This window comes from Leptonychotes weddellii, chromosome 10, assembly GCF_054177405.1.
Source record: "Leptonychotes weddellii isolate Sample4059 chromosome 10, ASM5417740v2, whole genome shotgun sequence".
NCBI lineage: Eukaryota > Metazoa > Chordata > Mammalia > Carnivora > Phocidae > Leptonychotes > Leptonychotes weddellii.
In genome coordinates, this window is record NC_138378.1 from 7,657,705 (window position 1) to 7,678,670 (window position 20,966).

The following is a 20,966-nucleotide window of genomic DNA, read 5'->3' on the forward strand; positions in this document are numbered from 1 at the left end:
GTGGTGAGCCCTCAGGAAATGATGGCAGTCTCTATAACTGAAATAAAAGGAAGAGAAGAAGAAGAAGGGGAAGAAGAAGAAGGGGAAGAAGAAGAAGAAAAAGAAGAGAAAAGGAGAGGAACAGGACACTTGGGTGGCTCAGTCGGTTAAGCATCTGCCTTCAGCTCAGGTCATGATCTCAGGGTCCTGGGAGCGAGGCCCACGTGGGGCTCCCTGCTCAGCGGGGGGTCTGCTTCTCCCTCTGCCTCTGCCCCTCCCCCTGCTTGTGTTCTTTCTCTCTCTCTCCGCAAATAAATAAATAAAATCTTTAAAAAAAGAAAAAAGGAGAGGAGCTCTCGGCAGTGATTTTATTAAGAGGTGATTTTTTGGTAAGTCCCCCCGAATGTCCATCAAATCCTCATGCGTTTGACCTGTGTGCCCCTAGCAGCACCCCTGCTTGACATGCAGCACACACAATCAAACAAATCACCAGGAAGATGACAAATACAAGTTGCTGGACAGACCTGTTTCTAAAACAACAAGTGCTGAAGCAGTGATCGTAGGTGCCAAGAAAGGAATTCACCGGGCAGCGTTTGCCAAGAAATCATTTATCAGATCCGAAGTAAATGTCACTGGCTCGCCAACATCAAAACTCAGCTGCAAATTGTGAAGCTGGAGAACATCTTCTTTGCAACTCTTCTGACACACACTTATTTAATAGCCTTAATATATAAAGAGAGCTCACAGATGATTTTTTTTAAAGGCAACACCCATACAAAGAAATAGAAGAGGCTGATAAATGAATGCAGTGATTAATGAAGCTCATTATCAAGGCGGCTTCATCCATCGCGTGCCTCCAGGTGGGGGAGGGGATGCTCACACCCTAGTCTATATGGACTGCACCCCCAGAATGCGGTTGTTCACGGCCAACCTGACCATACTCGGTGTCCCTGCTTAGTAACCAAGAGCAACAATAATAGTAATTGAAGTAAAAACTAGAATGTCATAATTTTTTTTTTAAGAAAGATGTTTCATTTTATTTTTTTTAAAGATTTTATTTATTTATTTGACAGAGAGAGAGATAGCGAGAGCAGGAACACAAGCAGGGGGAGCGGGAGAGGGAGAAGCTGGCTTCCCGCTGAGCAGGGAGCCCGATGCGGGGCTTGATCCCAGGACCCTGGGATCATGACTGAGTCGAAGGCAGACGTTTAACGACTGAGCCACCCAGGCACCCCTAGAATGTCATAATATTTTTTCAAGTAAGCTCTGTGCCCAATATGGGGCTTGAACTCACAACCCTGAGATCGAGAGTTGCATAATCTACCGACTGAGCGAGCCAGACAGCCCTGTTGTAATATTTGGTGGGATTTCTTAAAATAGCTTTATTGCTATGTACTTGACATACAATGAACTGTGCGTATTTAAAAGATATAACTTGCTATATTCTGTCCTATGTATATACCTGTGAAACCATCACCCCCAATTAATTTAATGAGTGTATCTTTCATTCCCAAAAGTTTCTTTATAATCCTTCCCTTCCCCTCCTACCCCGCCCCCATCATCAGGCAACCAAATCTGCTTTCTGTCACTACAGATTAATGCATACTTTCTAGAATTTTACATAGGTGGAATCCAACAATATACACTCTTTTTTTGTCTGGCACCTTTCAGCGTAACGATTTTGAGATTCATCCTTATTATCGCACGTACAGATAGGTCATTCCTTTTTCTTGCCAGGTAGTATGCCGTTGTATGGTTATACCATAGTTTTCCTATCCATTCATCTGTTGATGGGCATGTGGGTCATTTTCAGTTTGGGGTTATTGCAACTAAAGTCACTATAAACATTTGTTCACAAGCCTCCGTATAGATGTATACTTTCTCTTCTCTAGGGCAAACATCTAAGCGTGGAATGCCTGGATCATAGATTGGGTGTATGTTTAACATTATAAGAAACTGACAAACTATTTTCCATTTTGTGTTCCTACTGATGGTGTATGAGTGTTTCAGTTCAACATATTCGCCAACCCTTGGAAACGTCAGTATTTTAATTTTAGCAGAGAATATCATAAATAATAAAGTAATATAACAATGAGAATATTTTTAACTGTAAAACTGGCAGAAGAAAGTCCTCATTGTTAATGCCCAGTGCTGGCAAGGGTACAGAGGAAAACACTCTTGTTACTGAGGGTAGAAATGTAAATTAGCATCATTTTCTGGGAACCAGCTTGGCAGCATGTATAAAATGCCTTGAAACCTTTCATTTTATTTTACTGAGCAATTCCGCCTCTGAAGACTTCTTCTTAAAAAAATAAGGCTGCTTGCAAACATATCCCACGGCCGGGTTGTCTGCGGCGGGAGGCTTGGCGTCCGTTCGTTTCCTCGAGAAGCAGCAACAACATTGAACGTGAGAGGTGAGGACTGTCGGTGCCCAGGCAGGACCCATCCTCCAGATCTGACTTCTTCGACCCTCACAATGGTTTTATATTATTTGAATTTATTGCCAGCATTTCGAAAAAAGGAGCTGTCACGTAAAAATCTGTTTTCCAGGCATCTTTTTTTTTTTGACAAATTAGGAGCTTGGACACACCCACGGCCCACAGGGAAACAAAAAGCTGGATGAAGTGCCTTCTTGTGCCAGCCTAATTCACAGAGTTGATTGCCCTGTAGTACACACTGTGTCTTGCTTGTCTCCCATGCACGGGGAGTACCTCTGAGGGGTGACCCCGCAATGTATTCTCCCCCTCCTGACCCCGCCCCAGAGCCTGACACAAAGAACAAATATTTGTTGAAAAATGAGTGGTTGGAAATTACAGTCAGTTTTTTTTTTTATTCTTATGTTAATCCCCATGCATTACATCATTAGTTCTAGATGAAGTGTTGCATGATTCATTGCTCGTGCACAACACCCAGCGCTCCATGCAGAACGTGCCCTCCTCAATGCCCACCACCAGGCCAACCCATCCTCCCACCCCCCTCCCCTCTAGAACCCCCAGCCTGTTTTTCAGAGTCCATCGTCTCTCATGGTTCGTCCACCCCTCCGATTTCCCCCGCTTCATTCCTCCCCTCCCGCTACCTTCTTCTTCTTTTTTTTTTCCTAACATATATTGCATTATTTGTTTCAGAGGTTACAGTCAGTTTAAAGTATGTAATTACTGAGGCGCCCGGCTGGCTCCGTTGGGAAAGCATGTGACTCTTGATCTCTGGGTTGTGAGTTCGAGCCCCATGTTGGGTGTAGAGATCACTTAAAAATAAAAGATTTTTTTGAAGCGTATGTAATTACTTGTAGTTAGGTCAGCTGAAGGACAGAAGGACCGTGTTCTGTTGGTAAAGGTGTCAGCAAGCTGCCGTCTCTCCTTGTAGGTGGGAATGTGAATTAGTGTCTTTGGAGGACCTCTAGTAACACCTAGCAGCATTTGAAAGCCACATGCTGTTTGACCTCGTTATGTCACTTAGAGGAATTATCAGGCAAATACATTAGTATATGGGCATTTGTGAACAAGAATAATCACAGGGGTGCCTGGGTGGCTCAGTCAATTAAGCTCTGCCTTCGGCTCGGGTCGTGAGCTCAGGGTCCTGGGATCGAGCCCCGCACCGGGCTCCCTGCTCAGTGGGGAGACTGCTTCTCTCTCTCCCTCTGCCCCTTCCCCTGCCCCTGCTCCTTCTCTCTCTCTCTCTCAAATAAATAAATAAAATCTTTTAAAAAAAGAAAAATCACCGCAATTTTTTTATTGAAGTATAATTAACATACAGTTTTAGATCAGCTCCAAGTGTATAAGAAAATGATTCAGTAATTCTATACATTACTATAGCAATATTGTTTTTTTGCAGAAGCTGGAAACAATCTAAATGTCTCTCAATAGGGGACTGAGGAAGTAAATGATCCATCTATCCAGCAGGATATTCTGTAGCTTGAAAAGATCTATATGTACAGGAACAGAACAATATCCTGGGTGAAGTGAAAAAGACAAGATGAAGTGTATGGTATATCTACAGTTTGTACGTAGAAAGGGGGTATGTATGCAGGTGTTTGTGTGTGCATGTCATTTGTATTTGCTAATATATGCATACAGCAAGATTTCTAAATCTCAGCACTATTGGCATTTGGGGCCAGACAATTCTTTGCTATGGCCGGGGGCGGAGGCAGGGGGGGCTGTCCTGTGCCATTGTAAGATCTCCCATGAGAGGCCAGTGGCACCCCTCTCTCAGTTGTGAGAACCGGAAACGTCTCCACATGTCGTCAAATATCCCCCAGAGTAGTCGTCCCCCGGTTGAGAACCATTGGCATAGAACATCTCTGGAAGAACAGACTAGGAACCTGTAACTGTGGTGTTCTCTGAAGATGGGAACAAGGAAACCGTGACCAAGAGAGGAAGGAAAACTTCATTTGCACCTGTTTTAACTCTTACACTTAAACTTTTAATTCCTAAAACACAAATATTATAAAAGTTTCGTTTACATTTTTTTCTGGCATCCAGATACCTTCACATCAGAAAGTGCTTTTGGGGCACCAGGGTGGCTCAGTCAGTTAAGCATCTGACTTCGGCTCATGATCTTAGGGATCCTGAGATCGAACCCTGTGTGATGTCGGTCTCCCTGCTCAGGGGGAAGTCTGCTTGTCCCTCTGCCCCTCCCGCTGCTCATGCTCTCTCTCTCAAATAAATAAATAAAATCTTAAAAAAAAAACCAGAAACCTTTTTAAAAATGGAACTATATTTGAAATAGAACCTTGTATAACTTTATGGCGTGCAACATTTTGACTTGATAAATGTATATATTGCATGCATGATTCCATCGTAGCGTTTGCTAACACCTCTATCACCTCCCATAATTACCATTTCTTCTTTGTGGTGGGAATAATGAAGACCTAGTCTCCTAGGAAGTTTGATGTTTATAACAGTGTTGTTGTCTATAATCACTGTGCTATGCAGTTAGACCTCCAGAATTCATTTCTCTAGTAGCTGCAAGTTTGTATCCTCAGAGAACATCTCTCCTGTCCTGCAACCCCCTCCAGCCCCTGATAACCACCATTCTAGTCTCCAAAACAGAAAACACTGAAGAAAATACAAAAAGTCGTAAGATACATTGGTGAGGAATTCCCTTGTGTCTTCTTAGCCCATTTTTTGAACCAACAGAATAGATCATCGATTACGTGCGCTCATCCAATGTGCCCCATTTGCCAGGTGGGAAATGGAGTCTCAAAAAGGAAGGAGTCCTAAGCCCATCTGACTAGGGACCAACCTACAAGTGGCACCCAGACGCCCTGGGACCCAGCCTTCGCTGCCACTTTGGATTTGTCTCCAGTGTAGAAAGCAGATCTTGACAATGAATTAGAAACTGAAGAAGGTAATGCCTGTGACTCTGAGGCAGAGCCTCTGCTGCCCCCAGCAAGCAAGTGTCCATCTTTGCCCTGGGGCAGGTGAAAGGGTGCAGTGTGGGTTCCCCTACAGCCCCGAGACCCGACGTGTGACTCGTCCCAGCTGAAAATTTGCATCTAATCTCAAGCTTTTATTTACAAGAGAGGCCACAGTCTCTGGGTTTACCTGATGATTATGTTCTTTGGATGAATATCTATGAATTGTTAAGTAATATTTGTATGGTGCTGTGGAAAGTGCTCCTACCTACAATCATGTCGTCACAGAAACCCTACCAGAAAACTATCAACAAACTTTACAGATGAAGAGGTTGCCTTGGAGAGGTGCACTCACTTGCCCACCATCACACAGTTATTTTAATGCTGGAGCCAGGTTTGGAAACCAAGATCAACTGAGCCTTTACCCTTTAAGACCCTTCATAGGAGTCTTACACTGGCCAAGAAAAATCCTATAAAAAATAAAAATAGTTTCCCAACTAGGGAGTTAAATTCTTAACTAAGAACATACTAGTGAATAAGATAAGACAGTAAAGTAGGTAGCATCATGCCAGGCATATAATAAATGCTAAATAACTGTTAGTCACTATGATGAGCCACGTATCTTCAAATATTAAAAAAAAAAAAAAAGAGTAGAGTATTGAAGATAGTTTAAATTGGTAGTGTAAGGCGAGATGAACCCATCAGCCTATATTATGTGGCTGCATAAAGTTTTTTTTTTTTAAATATTTGAATTGGTTTCCGGTATTTCGAAATGGGGACATTTCACATGAATAATCCGAATGTATGGCATCTGTTGGGAAACTGGCGCCTATGGGTTGGGACTAGGGAGCCACTGCCCCTATAAGACGGCCTGAGTCCTCTCTGGTTTACCACAGACTCCTTACTTGCCTGAAGTAAGACCTGTGGGTTTGCCATTTCTCACTGGTGGTTAAGAGAGAGGGCTCTGGAGTGAAATGATGAGTCTTGGTTCTTTGCATTGCTGCTTCCTAGCTGGGTGGCCTAGGGCAAATCATTTTACCTTTCTGAGTCTCTTTCAGAGCTGTGGCCCTACTTAAATAAAATAATCTGCCTAAAAGCATGTAGCCCCAGGCCTAAGGCAAAGACAGCTTTCAGTAAAGGTTAGCTCTTTGTGCCATTAGGTGTGGGAAGCAGAATAATGGCTCCCTAAAGATGTCCACATCCTAATCCCTGGAACCTGGGAATGTGGTACCTTGTACAGCAAAAGTGATTGAGTTAAGGATTTTTAAAGGGAGAGATTATCTTTGATGATCCAGGTGGGTCCAATGTAATCACAGGGTCCTTGTAAGAGAAAGAGGGAGGCAGGAGGTCAGTGTCAGAGGAGGTGTGAGATGGAAGAGGGGTTGAAGTGCGGCGCTCTGCAGGCAGAGAAAGGGGTCACAAGTCAAGGAATACACGTGGCCTCTAGACGCAGGAAAAGCCAAGGAAGTGGGTTTTCCTTTAGAGCCTCTAGAGGGACACAGCCCCGCCAACAGCTTGGCCTTAACCCAGGAAGACCCATTTTGGGTTCTGACCTCCATAACCATAAAAGAATAAATTTGTTCTGTTTTAAGCCACTAATTTTGTGGCAGTTTCTTACAGCAGCAATAGGAAACTCACACATCCCCCCAGCAGTTTCCTAAGGTATGTCTATTTTCCCCATCCTACAGAAGGAGGCTCGGTAAAGGTGAAGAACATTGCCTCACGTCCCACAGCTAGAAAGTGGCAGAGCCCACAGTCAATTCCAAGTCTTTCTGAACCCCAAGTCCAACCCAATCCAACCCAAGTGCCTCCCCCTTACCTGGTCGTTCAGCTTCTATTTGAATGATCCCAGAAATAGAAATATTCTTCCCTTCCCAAGGCTACTCTTTCAGGGGCTGGACAGGATCTACCATTATGTCTCCCATATACTGAGCTACTGTTTGTGGCACTCAGAAAGAGGTAAGACACTTTTAGTTAGAAATGCAGAAACCCAGTTGACATAGCATAAGCAAAAAAGGGGAATTATAACAACGATGTAAAGATAACCCATGAAGCCCATGTCCAGGAAGGCAGTTAGATTTAGGAAGAACCAAAACCAAGAAATGGGAAGCTGAAAAAAATCCTGCCGGCCAGGTAAGACCTCTGCTTCAGGGCATTTCTGCCTCATCCTTTTCTCTCTGTAGGCTGATTTTCTCAGCTACTCCATTGTCATGGTGGCAAATGGCTGCTCACGTGCCCCAGATTTACACATTACAGATCCAGTTCTATGGAGACATTGACTGGCTGTCCCTCAAGGTAAATCTCATACTCCCCAGAGAGACAATCTGATTATTCCGGCCTCCAGGAGCCATCCATCCCTTGTCCAATCAGCTGTCAACAGGAAGGCCGGGTTGCGAAGAACAAATATGGCTTCAGGGGACTCTCCTCACTTGCAACTGCGGACTTGGGGTGTAAGGGGGAGGGGTGGGGAAGCTGTGAGGCGAGCTGATACCCTCAAAAACGAGTACCTCACATTGATTTCCCTAAGGTTTGCCAAAAAAAAACACAAAAAAACAATAAAGATAGTAAGGCAGCTTCAGAGCTTTTGAAAAGCTCTCTCTTCCCTTATGGTCATCTCCTTTCCTGGGAACCATCCCTAGAACCTTCAGTCATTCCTCATTATGACGGTTCCCAGATGACTCAACAACCTGACTACTCCCCACGGCCCCCCTCAGCCTACACAACTTTGGCAACATCTCCATTCAAATGTGTGATTTGTCTCCATAACTAACCTTCCTTCTCCAAATGTGGACTGTCTAACTCATTTAAACCGTTCTCTTGCTTTACCTTCCTTGAACCCACGAGGCATATACCGACTCTGTTCATGCAGGCTGATTGTTTCTTCGGCAGCTGTATACATCTGGCTCGAATTGAGCTTGTGGCCAGCTAGAAGCCCTAGATCTACTTCCCAGGAACTGCTGTCTGGCCAAGCCTCCCCATTCCCAGACTTAAATAATTAATGCCAGAATCCACATCAATCCCTGGTAAATATTCTCTTATTTCCTCTAATCCTTTATTTGACTCTATGGAGACCATTGTGAATCTTGATCTTGATCTTCATCCCAATTTTTTGTCTCCTAGAAAGTTTACCTGTATACCTGAATTTTTTAGTCTCTAACCAAAATGACATCCCAAATAGACCAAAGATGCACTGGGGGACACTTCCTAAGCTGCCACAACTCCATTAATCCACACCAAATATACTGAAAAAAAATGCTGCAAATATTTCAGGATCTTTTATTCCTGGAACAGGAAGGGTAGTTGCCCAAATTCCTCAAATATTTTTGATGTTTAATTTTTATAACAACAGAAAAGATCCAGCATGATTAAAAATAATCTAGGGCGGGGCGCCTGGGTGGCTCAGTTGGTTAAGCGACTGCCTTCGGCTCAGGTCATGATCCTGGAGTCCCGGGATCGAGTCCCGCATCGGGCTCCCTGCTCGGCAGGGAGTCTTCTTCTCCCTCTGACCCTCCCCCCTCTCATGCTCTCTCTATCGCATTCTCTCTCTCAAATAAATAAATAAAATCTTTAAAAAATAATAATAATAATCTAGGGCATCAAGAATATGGGAGATGGGGCACCTGGGTGGCTCAGTTAAGCGGCTGCCTTCGGCTCAGGTCATGATCCCAGGGTCCTGGGATTGAGCCCCACATCAGGCTCACTGCTCCATGGGAAGTCTGCTTCTCCCTCTCCCACTCCCCCTGCTTGTGTTCCATCTCTCACTGTGTCTCTCTCTGTCAAATAAATAAATAAAATCTTAAAAAAAAAAAAAAAGAATATGGGAGAAACTCTGGAAGTCCCTAATTAAGATGAATCATAATAATTATTGAATTTACATCTCACAGCAACCCAGAAATATTCATATTCCCATTTTATAGGTATGTATCCAAGGTTACCCAGAAACAAAGTACTAGAGCTGAGATTTGAATGCAAGCTGTTGATTCATAGCCTAAGCGCTTAATCCCAAACCAGGGGTTGGCAGGACAATTTTTTTTCTGTAAAGGGCCAGACAGTAAATAGTTCAGGCTTTGGGGACCATATAGTCTCTTGTCTGTACAGAGCAAAAGTAACTGTAGACAATCCATTAACAAACGGGCATGGCTGCGTTCAAGTAAAACTTCATTTACAAAAACCAGCAATATGCCTGTTTGGCCCTCAGACTGTAGTTTGCCAACCATCCTAGAAGGTTCTTCCTTCACAATCCGCATGGCAAAATCCTGCTCCAATATGCAGCTCAAATATGACTTTTAAGTTACAACACTGGACATAAATGGGATTCAGCCCATGGATCATAGCTTACTAGCCCATTCTCAACCATCATGCCTTCTGACTTGGTAGGTTAGCTTATCTCACTGAAGAACCTGGAGTTACTGCCTAGTGTAGATCACGGACAGAGCCAGCAAGACTGACACCTTTCAAAATACATCAAGATTCACTAATTTGTGTAATGTTGCCCTGAACAGCAGTAATTCCTTCTGAGGCACACCTTTTCCCACAAAGGCCCAAATAAATTCCTAGCAACCCAACACACACACACACCCCTACCTCTCATGCTCTGAGCCTAGCATACGATCTCAGCTTCTTGGTGGCCATGCTCTTCCCCTCTGGCCAGAGCATTTTAGCATTCCATCCTGCACACCTAAGTGCTGTACTGAGCCCGAGTCCTGAGTCACTTGCATTAAAAAGAGAGAGAGAGAGAGTGTGTGTGTGTTCCACTGGAAATTAGCATGCAAGTACATGCAAGGAAATGACCCAAGAAGCAGAGTGAAGAAGATGGATTCAAGCATGATGGATGTCCTGTGGCAGGATGAAGGAATGTAACCACCTGGGCAACCAGGGAAAAAGTCACCTGCAATTTTGAAGAGCAGGTAGAAGGAATCAGGACCAGAGCCCTAAGAGGAACTCAAGCAAGTTGAGAAGAACAAAGCAGGCATTGAATGCTGACCTGGAGAGGGCTATCGTGTCCACAGATACATCCTCTTGCTAGCAGGACGTGCAAGCCCTTGCAAAATTCACTGGGCACTCGGCAGGAAACACTATCACACAAGCCGGTGGCCAACTTAACCTTCTGTTTCTCGGTGTAAACAGTTTTCAGGCAAACTCTTTGGTGGGACCCTTTAACCTTTAAAAACAGAAAATATAAACCGTGAAAATTAACTGGTTCTAATGACAGAAGAAGACATGTGCAACAATAACAGAAGCTTGGGTATCTTGTACTGGGTTTATTTGTACTTTTTTTAATGCTAACATAAGATGCGTTTATTTGTTGCCCAACAACCTTTAACAGATATGCCACGGCAGAGTGCTTGAAAAAACAAGAGGTAACACCAGACAGCTCTCAGTGCCAATCTCAGCTCCACTGTTTGGTAGATATGCAACCGTGGGGTCCACCCAACTTTTCTGGACTTGACCTTTCTCATCTATAAAATGGGAATACAAATAGAACCTACCTTGTTAAGGTCATGCATACCACCAGGTGCTCTCAATCTCTCCAACCTTGCAGAGACTCTAGATATCCCCCTCTCAAGACAGTTGAATGAAGCCCAAATTCACCAAGTATCTAGAGGAAATGGAGGTGGTTCCTGAAGTCCCCCCACCCACCCATCTCTGCCACTGGAGTTTGCTCATTAGGTGTCTGTGGTCCTCATGACCCTGCGTCCCACCACCACCCATGCACCTCTCCCTCCCATCTTGGACCTATCTTGCTCTCCAGGTTCATGAGACTTCTGCCCACCTCGAAATTCCACCTGCTTTCCCCTCGATTGTTCTAACACATCCTCATCGAATTTTCATCTCCCTCCACCCCACTGATGTCAGGCCTGGACAGTTGGACTCTTCTACTCAAAGAAGCCATCAGAATATCTGTCAAAAGCATTGTCCTTTTGACCCCAGCACTTTTTTATGAAATGAGGATTTCTCTCTCTCAGATAGGTTCAGGAAGATAATGGACACGGGCTTTTCATGTCTGCGCTGTTTATAACAGACAAGAAAGAAACAACCCAAATACCCAGCAACAGAGAACTGGTTAAATAAATTTGAGTGGGATCCTAAGTGGGATATTTCGCAGCTATAAAAAAGAAGGAAGAAGTTCTGTTTGCACTAATGCAGAAAGATACCCAGGATAAGTTAAGTGAAAGAAGCAAGATGCCCAAGAAGATAGACGGTATGCCAGAGTTTGTCTTGAGAAAATGACAGAAAGAGTGAACGGGGACATGTTTGTGTACTTCACGTCCAGAAGACAACTCTGGAGGTGCCTGGCTAGCTTCGTTGGTGGAGCTGGCCACTCTTGATCTCGGGGTTGTGAGTTTGAGCCCCACGTTGGGTGGAGAGATTACTTTAAAAAATAAAATAAAATCAGGGCACCTGGGTGGCTCAGTCGGTTAAGCATCTGCCTTTGGCTCAGGTCATGATCTTGGGGTCCTGGGATAGAGCCCCATGTCTGGCTCCTTGCTTGGGGTGGGGGGGAGGTGCTTCTCCCTTTCCCCCTGCCCCTCCCCCCACTTGTGCACCTTCTCTGTCTCTCAAATAAATAAAATCTGTAAAAAATAATAAAATAAAATCTTAAAAAAAAAAAACAAGACAACGCTGAAGGACACCCAGGAAACTCATCGAAAGGGATCAGTGGACGTAGTGACCCCCGATGGAAAGAGGAATAGGACTTCTGACTATATTCCTTGTATACTGTTTTCTTTTCAAACCATGTGAACGTGTTAGCTATTCAAAAGCTTGAATTTTTTAAAGCGCTAACAAGGGGTTTACAACAATAACAATTCTAAGAGGGTGTAGTTACTAGATGTAAAATTACTATTTTTATTTCTCCACACTCGGTAAATCTTAGATGAAATTAGCTAACTAATGTGCTTAGACTGGTGTGTCCTGCACAGAGTGTGGTGCGGACTGAGGCCGTTTACTGCAGCACATACACGTGTCCGATGAGGAAAGCCCTAGAAAGCATTATAATTGTACGGCCTTGGGTGGCGTCCAGCTCCAGCACCTGCTGGCTGTGTTGCCCAGCAGGTCGCGTCAGTTCCAGGGCCTGGGGAGCACCGTCCACACAGGGTTGCTCCTTCATTCCTACAGCTAGTAAACGGTTAACTCCTCGCGTATGTGCCCGGCATTGTTTTAGCCACGGTTAGACTTTAGGTTCTAGACCAGCGCTTCTCAATAGGGACCAGTTTTGCCCCCCAGGAGACATTTGGCCATGTCACAAGTCAGGGAGGACAGGTGGCATCTGGTGGGTGGAGGCCGGGGATCAGGCACAGGACGGCCTCCACAGCACAAAGTTGCCCAGCCCCAAATGTCAGTAGTGCCGAGGCTGGGAGCTCCTGCTCTGCCTTGTTCTAGAAGGAGGAAGAGAGAACACAGTTAGAATAAACAAGTAAAAGACAATGCCAGATGTTGTTCAGTGCCCCGGGACAGAGTGACCCAGTCAGCTGTTTGCACTGGGTCAGGGGGCGCCGGGGAAGGCTCTCTGACGACAAAACAGTTTTACTGAATGCTGCCAGTTACAAAGGAGCCAGGCAATCTGGTGTCTGGACGAAGGGCTCTGGAGCCTCAAAGAAAAGCAAGGGCAAAGGCCCTGAGGCCAGGACAAGGTTGGCTTGTTCGAGAAGGAGAAAGAAGGGTAGCGCGGCCCGAAGAGTGAACACAGGTGGCTGGAGTCGATGTGTCGGGAGGAGCAAGGGCCAGACCTCCTGCAGAGAAATTTTTATTTTTGTCTGAAATACAGTGGGGATCCATGGAAAGGTTTTAAACACCATGCTGGCATGGTGTTTAAAAGGCGTCAGGGCTGCCCTGTGAGCAGTGGATGAAGGAGAGCCAGCAAGAAGCAGCTGGATGGGCATCAAGATGAGAGAGGACAGGGGGGCTGGGGAGCAGAGTGGGGACCCTAGTGGAAGGGTCTGGGATATGGTTTTGGAGGTAGAACCCACTAGAACACTGTGGAGTGGAGGATAGGAGAATTAATTGGCTAGCACAGGTCAAGTGAGTCACATATGGGAGCAGCCTATAAACAGGAGCTCCAATAAACAAAAGGAGTTTTAATCCTTCGATTTGAAAATTAAAACGTAGTGAAAACTAAACTGACGGATGCAATTTAAGTTACCCAGCTCACCCCGGTTGCCCCAGGGTGGCGAAGGGTCGGGATGAGCTGGAAATTTTGGGGTGAAGGACACTGAGGGTGAACACCGGGAAAAATAAGAAATCTAAAAAAAAAAGCAGCAATAATGCCCATTTCTGACAGTTGATGTGCTGAAAATGAAGGAAGTATTTCAAATAAGAATATTCTGGAAAACATGGGTCTCTACTTAGGCATCTGACGCTGGCATAAACAGTTGACTGTCAGCCCCACGGACAAAGGAAGATCCAAGTCAAACAAGGCATTAACTGTAGTCCACGTCAAGCCGCTTACAAGTGGCCGTTTAAAGATTTCTAAACATAGGGGATATTGTTTATGAAACGTAATCTGATCACCCAAGCAAAAATGACACAAATTCCATGGCAACTGTAGAGATTAAAGAAGTGTTCTAAGGCCAAAATCCCTTATCTACCACCCCTCTTGTAAATTTACTCACCAAATAAGAGCTCTCATGAGAAACGCTGGGGAGAAAGACAATTCACTTTATGGAGAGAGACTTTCAGAATCTCATTTTGTAAATTGATGCATAAACATCACCAAAACTGTGGGATTAAAAGGCATAGTTAGGCATTATTATGTTTTGTACAGCGCCTAACAGTAATAATCAGTAATAATTATAATAGCAGTTGCCATTTACCGAGCTAAATGTTTTATGTGCATTAACTCTAATTCGTGAGTAGATTTATGACTTTCCCTTATCGATGAAGGAAATGGAGCCCAGAGAGGCCATCTGACTTGCCCAAGGACACACAGCTTTTGAGCAGCATCCAGGCTTCTGACCCTTGTAAGTCATTCTCCAAATCACCCTCCTCGCGTCACATCTTGAGCAAGCAATCCAGTACCTTTCAGCATGGGGGACGAAACAACATGCTTATCGCATTCAGAGACTAATAATGACAACTAGGCTTAATTGAAGACCTGCGGTGTGCCTGCAAAGCTAAGTGCTTTACTTCAATCATCTCATTTGGTTATAATGATAACACTGTATTTCTGTTATTTTCCTTCTACTGCTAAGGGACCTAAGGCTCAGATGGGTTCAGTTACTTTTCCAAGATCACACATCCATTGAGTGATGATACAGGATTTGAAACCCTGTGGTTGAACTGTAAGTCTAGAAATTTAGCCAACACACTGCAGGGAAGCGAATAGAAAAGGAATCACAGGTGGATAAGACATTCGATAGAAGTTTAGATGCAGCCGCGAACATAGTCTCATTGCATCCCCGATTAATTTCTTTTGATAGCAAGTATCAAAATGGTAGTTAAATTATTATTTGTTGAATTATTTGTTCAGTGTTAATGATCTGTAACAACTTTGTCTCGCTTACTGTCTTAGGCCCAGTACCTGTAACAGAGGGTACACATATCAATGCTCCACCAATGTCTCTTGTTTCACTTTTTGGATTTTTTTGTTTGTTTGTTTTTTTGGTTTGAGTCAATGAAGCAATCATTGGAAAGGCGAATGGGAAGTATGGGGAGGCACGAACTTAGGGAATTAGAAATCATGATCCCAAACTAGAAAGCAGGCAGTCACTTTTTACCTTCCCAAACCTGATCTCATTCTTTCTACCAGAGCCTTGATTCTAGCTCAACCGTGATCACTAGATCACAAACTATTCTACATGACCCCATCAAAGACGGGAACTTAAGAAACAAGAGCCACCTCTCATACATGCAGCTCCAACCTTGGGCATCATTAGGTTTATCTAAGAAAAGAACAAAATTGTGAACTTCTCAGTGAGTGACATCTGGGGAGTATCATTCTTTTTATCAGTCCCTGGGTTGTAATTCTTGTCGGCTGGGGTCAGAGGGCATTCTGTTCCAAGTCACTGTCATATTTTGATTTTCATTGACCCACCTTTCCTCTCTGCTCCATGCATCTCTGTGGCATCATACGTCACCTCCATTGAAAGTGACCATGTAGCATGACCAAAGTCAACACATTAGAAGAACCTGCCTCCAGGAGTCCTTCTTGGCCATGGGACATGGTGTTGCCTAGTGGTTAAGTCTAAGTCAGCAGGAGACAGACCTAGGATTCAAAGCTGAAGACCCCTCATCCTGACTGGTTGCCTACAGGGAAAGCTCATGCTTCGTCCATCCGCCATGCTGAAGAAATAAATGGGCGGGGAGGCACACCTGTCTGCATGCACTTCTCCCGGTGGGATTGCAGTCTTAGATTTTTGAATCAAATGCACCCAGTTCCAAAATCTGGCTCTGCCATTTTACAGACTTGGGCAGCTTCCTGCACTTCTCCAAGCCTTGTCTGCATGGGAATATTAATAGGACTTCCTCACAGTGTTGGAGACAATATTAAATGAGATAAAGAGTAGAGGGGCACCTGGGTGGCTCCGTCGTTAAGCGTCTGCCTTCGGCTCAGGTCGTGATCCCAGGGTCCTGGGATCGAGCCCCACGGTGGGCTCCCTGCTCTGGGGGAGACCTGCTTCTCCCTCTCCCACTCCCCCTGCTTGTGTTCCTGCTCTCGCTCTCTCTCTGTGTCAAATAAATAAAATCTTAAAAAAAAAAAAAAGAGTAGAGAGCGTTTAGTACAATGGTTAAAAAAAAGTTATTTGATAAACGGTTGCTATCAGCGATGTTTATTATTATTAACATCCATTCATTTATAGAAAGAGGTTTCTGAACTTCACGCAAAACAGAAATCTCCACTTCCATGTTTTTCTCTTCCCCAAAAGGAAATAGAAATTGCAGCCAAGACAAAAATGATAGAACTGCTCTAAGCTAGCCCAGTGGTTTACTTCTTAGGTCGCCATGTTTATACTGGGGTGATACTGGAGTATCTGGAAATGCCAGAAGCAAAGAGAAGTGCAGCACAGACATTCTAAATGACATTCCTGAGTTTCATTTTTTATTTAAAGTGCATTTTATATCTCTTTCTTCTGCCGGGTCTCCTAGCGATCGGCTGTATTTTTCAGGTATGGTTTTTCTGGATAAATCCCACCCACCCCACTTTTTGTAAGCATGAAGATTAAGTGGACAAAGACAAATTCAATTAAGCTGCAGGCTTTGGTGACCAGCAGCTATTTTTCTTGAGGAACTGAATGCAAACGTCTCAGGGGTGGGGACGTGTATGCAACGGGCTTCTGAAAGGAGAGGAGGCAGCATTTGAGTATAAATCACGCGACAAACTGAGCCTTCCTGTATTAATCTTTTATTCAGAAACAGACACTGTTTTAAGGGGAAATTAAAGGCAATCAATAAGCAGGCTTGCCTGGGCGGCTTCTGAGCTTGAGATGCAAATATTATTCCAAATTCTAGATTCCAAAGAGATCCCTCCATTGATATGTTAATAGCCTCCTCGTGTTTCTATGACCTCAAATCCTGGCAGGGCATGAAGCTATACTTACAGGAAACAAAAGAAAAGCACGTCGTAGAATAAACATTTGCTAAGTGGACTTTGACTGTAAACCCCAACTTGTCATGTGTTAAGGATGGAATTCTCTATGAGCCAGCTACTGATGCCCTGAATGTTTAATATGTTTCTATGTTTAAGGAGCTGCCTTGGCTGATTCTTTCTCTTGTGTCACCTGACATTTCAGCTTCACACTCCTGGTGCACGAGACAACAAATGCTTAGGCGTTGTCATCCCAAAGAAAGGCAACCCTTGGCAACCGGAAATAAGCAAAATCCAGCTGCCTATCAATCAAAGGTGATTGCGACCAAATGTTGGTCACCTATTTGTAAATTCGCAGAGATGGAAACAAGTTCAGGGAATATTTATTTAGCACCTATTGTATGCAAGATATTGTGCTGGGATACGATGGAGAGAGAAACATGTTTGACATGGAGCTTATGTTTTTCAAGGCAAATGGACAATAAACAATTTAAAGATGAAGATAAGTCAAGGTGTGGTGAGTGCTATGGAGAACAAAAGCAGATAATGAACAAGAAGGGGCTAGAAGAAGGCCTCTCTATGAATGTACAGAAATTCAAGGAGGCCTGGCCACTGATGGGTTGACGGCAGGACTAGCTTTCCAGGCAGAGGGACAGTAAGTGCAAAGGTCCTGAGGTAGGAAAAGGCCTGTGTTTGAGCATCAGAAAGTCTCCTACTATAGCTAGATAGTGGTGGATGAGATTATGTCACCCCACCACACAGGAGCCAGATCACATAGGGCCTTGTAGCTAATACTACTTTATAAAAAATTAAGTGTAATAATAAAAAATTTATGTCTTCCTATCAGCAGGGGCACACAGCTAATCTCTAACTCTGGACATACTAAAAGAATCTCAAAGGTTGACCAAACATGTACTTTGTTTTTAAAAGACTTTATTTATTTGAGAGAGAGCGTGAGTAGGGTCGGGAGTGGTGGCAGAGGAAGAGGGTGAAGCAGACTCCCGCTGAGCAGAGAGCCTGCTCTGGGGCTCTATTCCGGGACCCTGGGATCATGACCTGAGCCAAAGGCAGATGCTTAACCGACTAAGCCACCCAGGTGCCCCCAAACATGTACTTTCAAAGGATTTGGGTATACTAATACTTATTAATTTACCATGTTCTTATATTACATATATTAAACTCTAGAACCACACATCTGATAACTGTTCACCAAACTCGAGGTTTCTAGCTAATTTGCTTTTTAAGATCTAAATTCAAAGAGAGGCTGACCTAATATGTCGTGTTTCTTATCTTTTACATGAAAGGAGTTTATAATATTTCCTAGGAGCAACTTTCCAAGTGAATTAATCACCTACAATGTGAGGCTAAATCTTTCATAAAAAAGGACTTTCTAGTCAATGTCTGTATTCTTTTAAAAGTTTTCTACAATGAGGGGCACCTGAGTGGCTCAGTCGGTTAAGCATCCGATTTCAGCTTGGGTCATGATCTCAGGGTCCTGGGATCAAGCCCCAAGTTGGGCTCCCAGCTCACAGGGGGTCTGCTTGGCCCTCTCCCTCTGCCCCTCCCACCGCCACCCGCTCCTGCTCTCTCTCTCTCAAATGGATAAATTTTAAAAATCTTAAAAAAAAAAAAGTTTTGGGGACACCTGGTGGCTCAGTCAGTTAAGCGTCTACCTCCAGTTCAGGTCATGATCCCAGGGTCCTAGGATGGAGTCCCACACTGGGCTCCCTGTTCGGCGGGGAGCCTGCTTCTCTCTCTCCCTCTCCCTGCTGCTCCCCCTGCTTGTGGCTCTCTCTGTCTCTCTCTCTGACAAATGAATAAATAAAATCCTTAAAAAAAAATAAAGCTTTCTACAATGAAAACACTGATTTGAAAAGGCATATGCATCCCTACAATCATTGTATTATTACTGTAGTCAAGATATGGAAGACACACACACACACACACACACACACACACACACACACACACTGGAATATTACTCAGCCTTAAAAAAGAATGAGATCTTGCCATTTGTGCCAACATGGATGGACCTAGAGAGTATTATGCTAAGCGAAATAAGTCAGAAAAAGACAAGTGCCATATGATTTCACTTCTATGTGTAATCTAAAAAGGCAAAACAAATGAACAAACAAAACAAAACAGAAGCAGACTCATAGATACAGAGAACAAACTGATGGTTGCCAGAGGGGAGGGGGGTGGGGCGATGGACAAAGTAAGTGAAGGGGATGAAGAGGTACAATCTTCCAGGTATCAAATAAAGAAGACATGGGGGGATATAATGCACAGCATAAGGAATATAGTCCATAAGATTGTAACAAGTTGTATGGTGACAGATGGTAACTGGACTTAACTGGAGTAATCGTTTCATAATATATGTATTAAATCACTGTATTATACACCTGAAACTAACACACTATTGTGTATCAATTATCCTTCAATTAAAACAAAAGTTTTCTGTAACATTGTATGTTAACTAACTGGAATTAAAAGCTTTAAAAAAGTTTTCTACAATGTATATTAGTGTGGCAGCCAGCCTCTGAGAGGGACCCCAACTTCCTGGTCTTCACATCCCTGTCTTCCCGGGACTGCTCTGTGTGACCCACAGAATACACAGCAGCGCCATGATGTCACTCCGGGACTAGGTTATTAAAGACACAGCAGCAAATCACAGAGCACAGGCATCTCCAAACTCTTGCCGCGTCTTTCAATTGGGGATATTCCTTTGGATTTCCTGAATGGCCTATTTTCAGCAGTTGGCAAGAGCAAACAACTAACTTTGGCAATGGAGGAAGTACCCGAAGATTCCTGGATTATTCCAAGTCAAGAGGATCCTGAAGACGGAGAGAAATGGGCTTTCGTCTGCTCTGGAGGGAAGATTTTAGAATCCTGAGCAGGATAGCAGAAGAGCCAAGCCCCCTAGCCGCCCTGCTCTCTGCCTGCTTTTGCACCTCCTTGCTGGTGACCGCACCCCATGCAAGTTGCTCTCTACGCTTCAGGGTCCAGGTCTGTTACCTATAAAATGGGAACAAAACAATAGTTATTTCCTATTGTTATTTGATCAGTACTTGACTTAATCTGTGGGAAGCACTTAGCACTGTGTTGGGCACATGGCATGTGCTAGACATATTTTTGCAAATATTAAGAGCCCACAATAAATGAATGTTTCGAGCACTGTGCTGAGTTAGGTACTATGATAATTCCCATTTACAGATGAAGAAACTGAGGCTTGGGGGTGTGAAGCAGCTGGGCTTCTGTCACACAGCTCATTAGGGGTGGCACTGAGATTCAAGCCCATCATTTCTGCTCTTTGTATCTGTGCTAAGGTTGGGTCCAAAGATATTTTGATCTATAAATTCACAGAGAGGAAAGCTAGTTTCTAAGGATATCTAATAAAATTTTGTAGTGATAGATAGGAGTGTTTTGTTCTAATTTGTTTTGGTTTTGCTCCGTCCTTCTGTGTATAATTTCTTCCTTCCTTGCTTCCTGCCTTCCTGCCTTCCTGCCTTCCTGCCTTTTTCCCTTTTCATCCCTCTCTCTCTCCCCAACAATAAGGGTATATAATTTAATGACTTTTTAAACAATAAAGCTAAAATATACCATGTAGTTTGTCCCCCAGGGGACGTTTGACAAAGCCCAGTGACATTATTGGTTGTCATAATTGTAGGGGCAGGAGGTGCCACCAGCATCTAGTAGGTAGGGACGAGGGATGCTGCTAAACATCTACAGCGCACAGGATACCCCACAACAAAGGATCATTGGTCCCAGACTGTCCCTAGAAACCCTGCCATAGGGCAAAGCCCCTTTTGTAAGGGGCCGATTCTCTGCAAGAGCTTCTCCTGCTGCTGCACTGTGTGGACCTTGATGTAACCACTCTCCTCCCTCCCGAGGCCATGCCGAGATGTGCTACAGAACAGCAGGCGAGAGCCACAGACTAAGGGCTGGAAACGGCGTGATGGAAAAAGAAACACACAGAAATGTTTATTGAGACCTTACACCAGGTTCTGAGCTAACTTCTTTACATCAGTTTTGTTTTTTTTAAGTAAGCTCTATGCCCAACGTGGGGTTTGAACTCACCACCCCAAGATCAAGAGTCACGTGCTCTGCCAC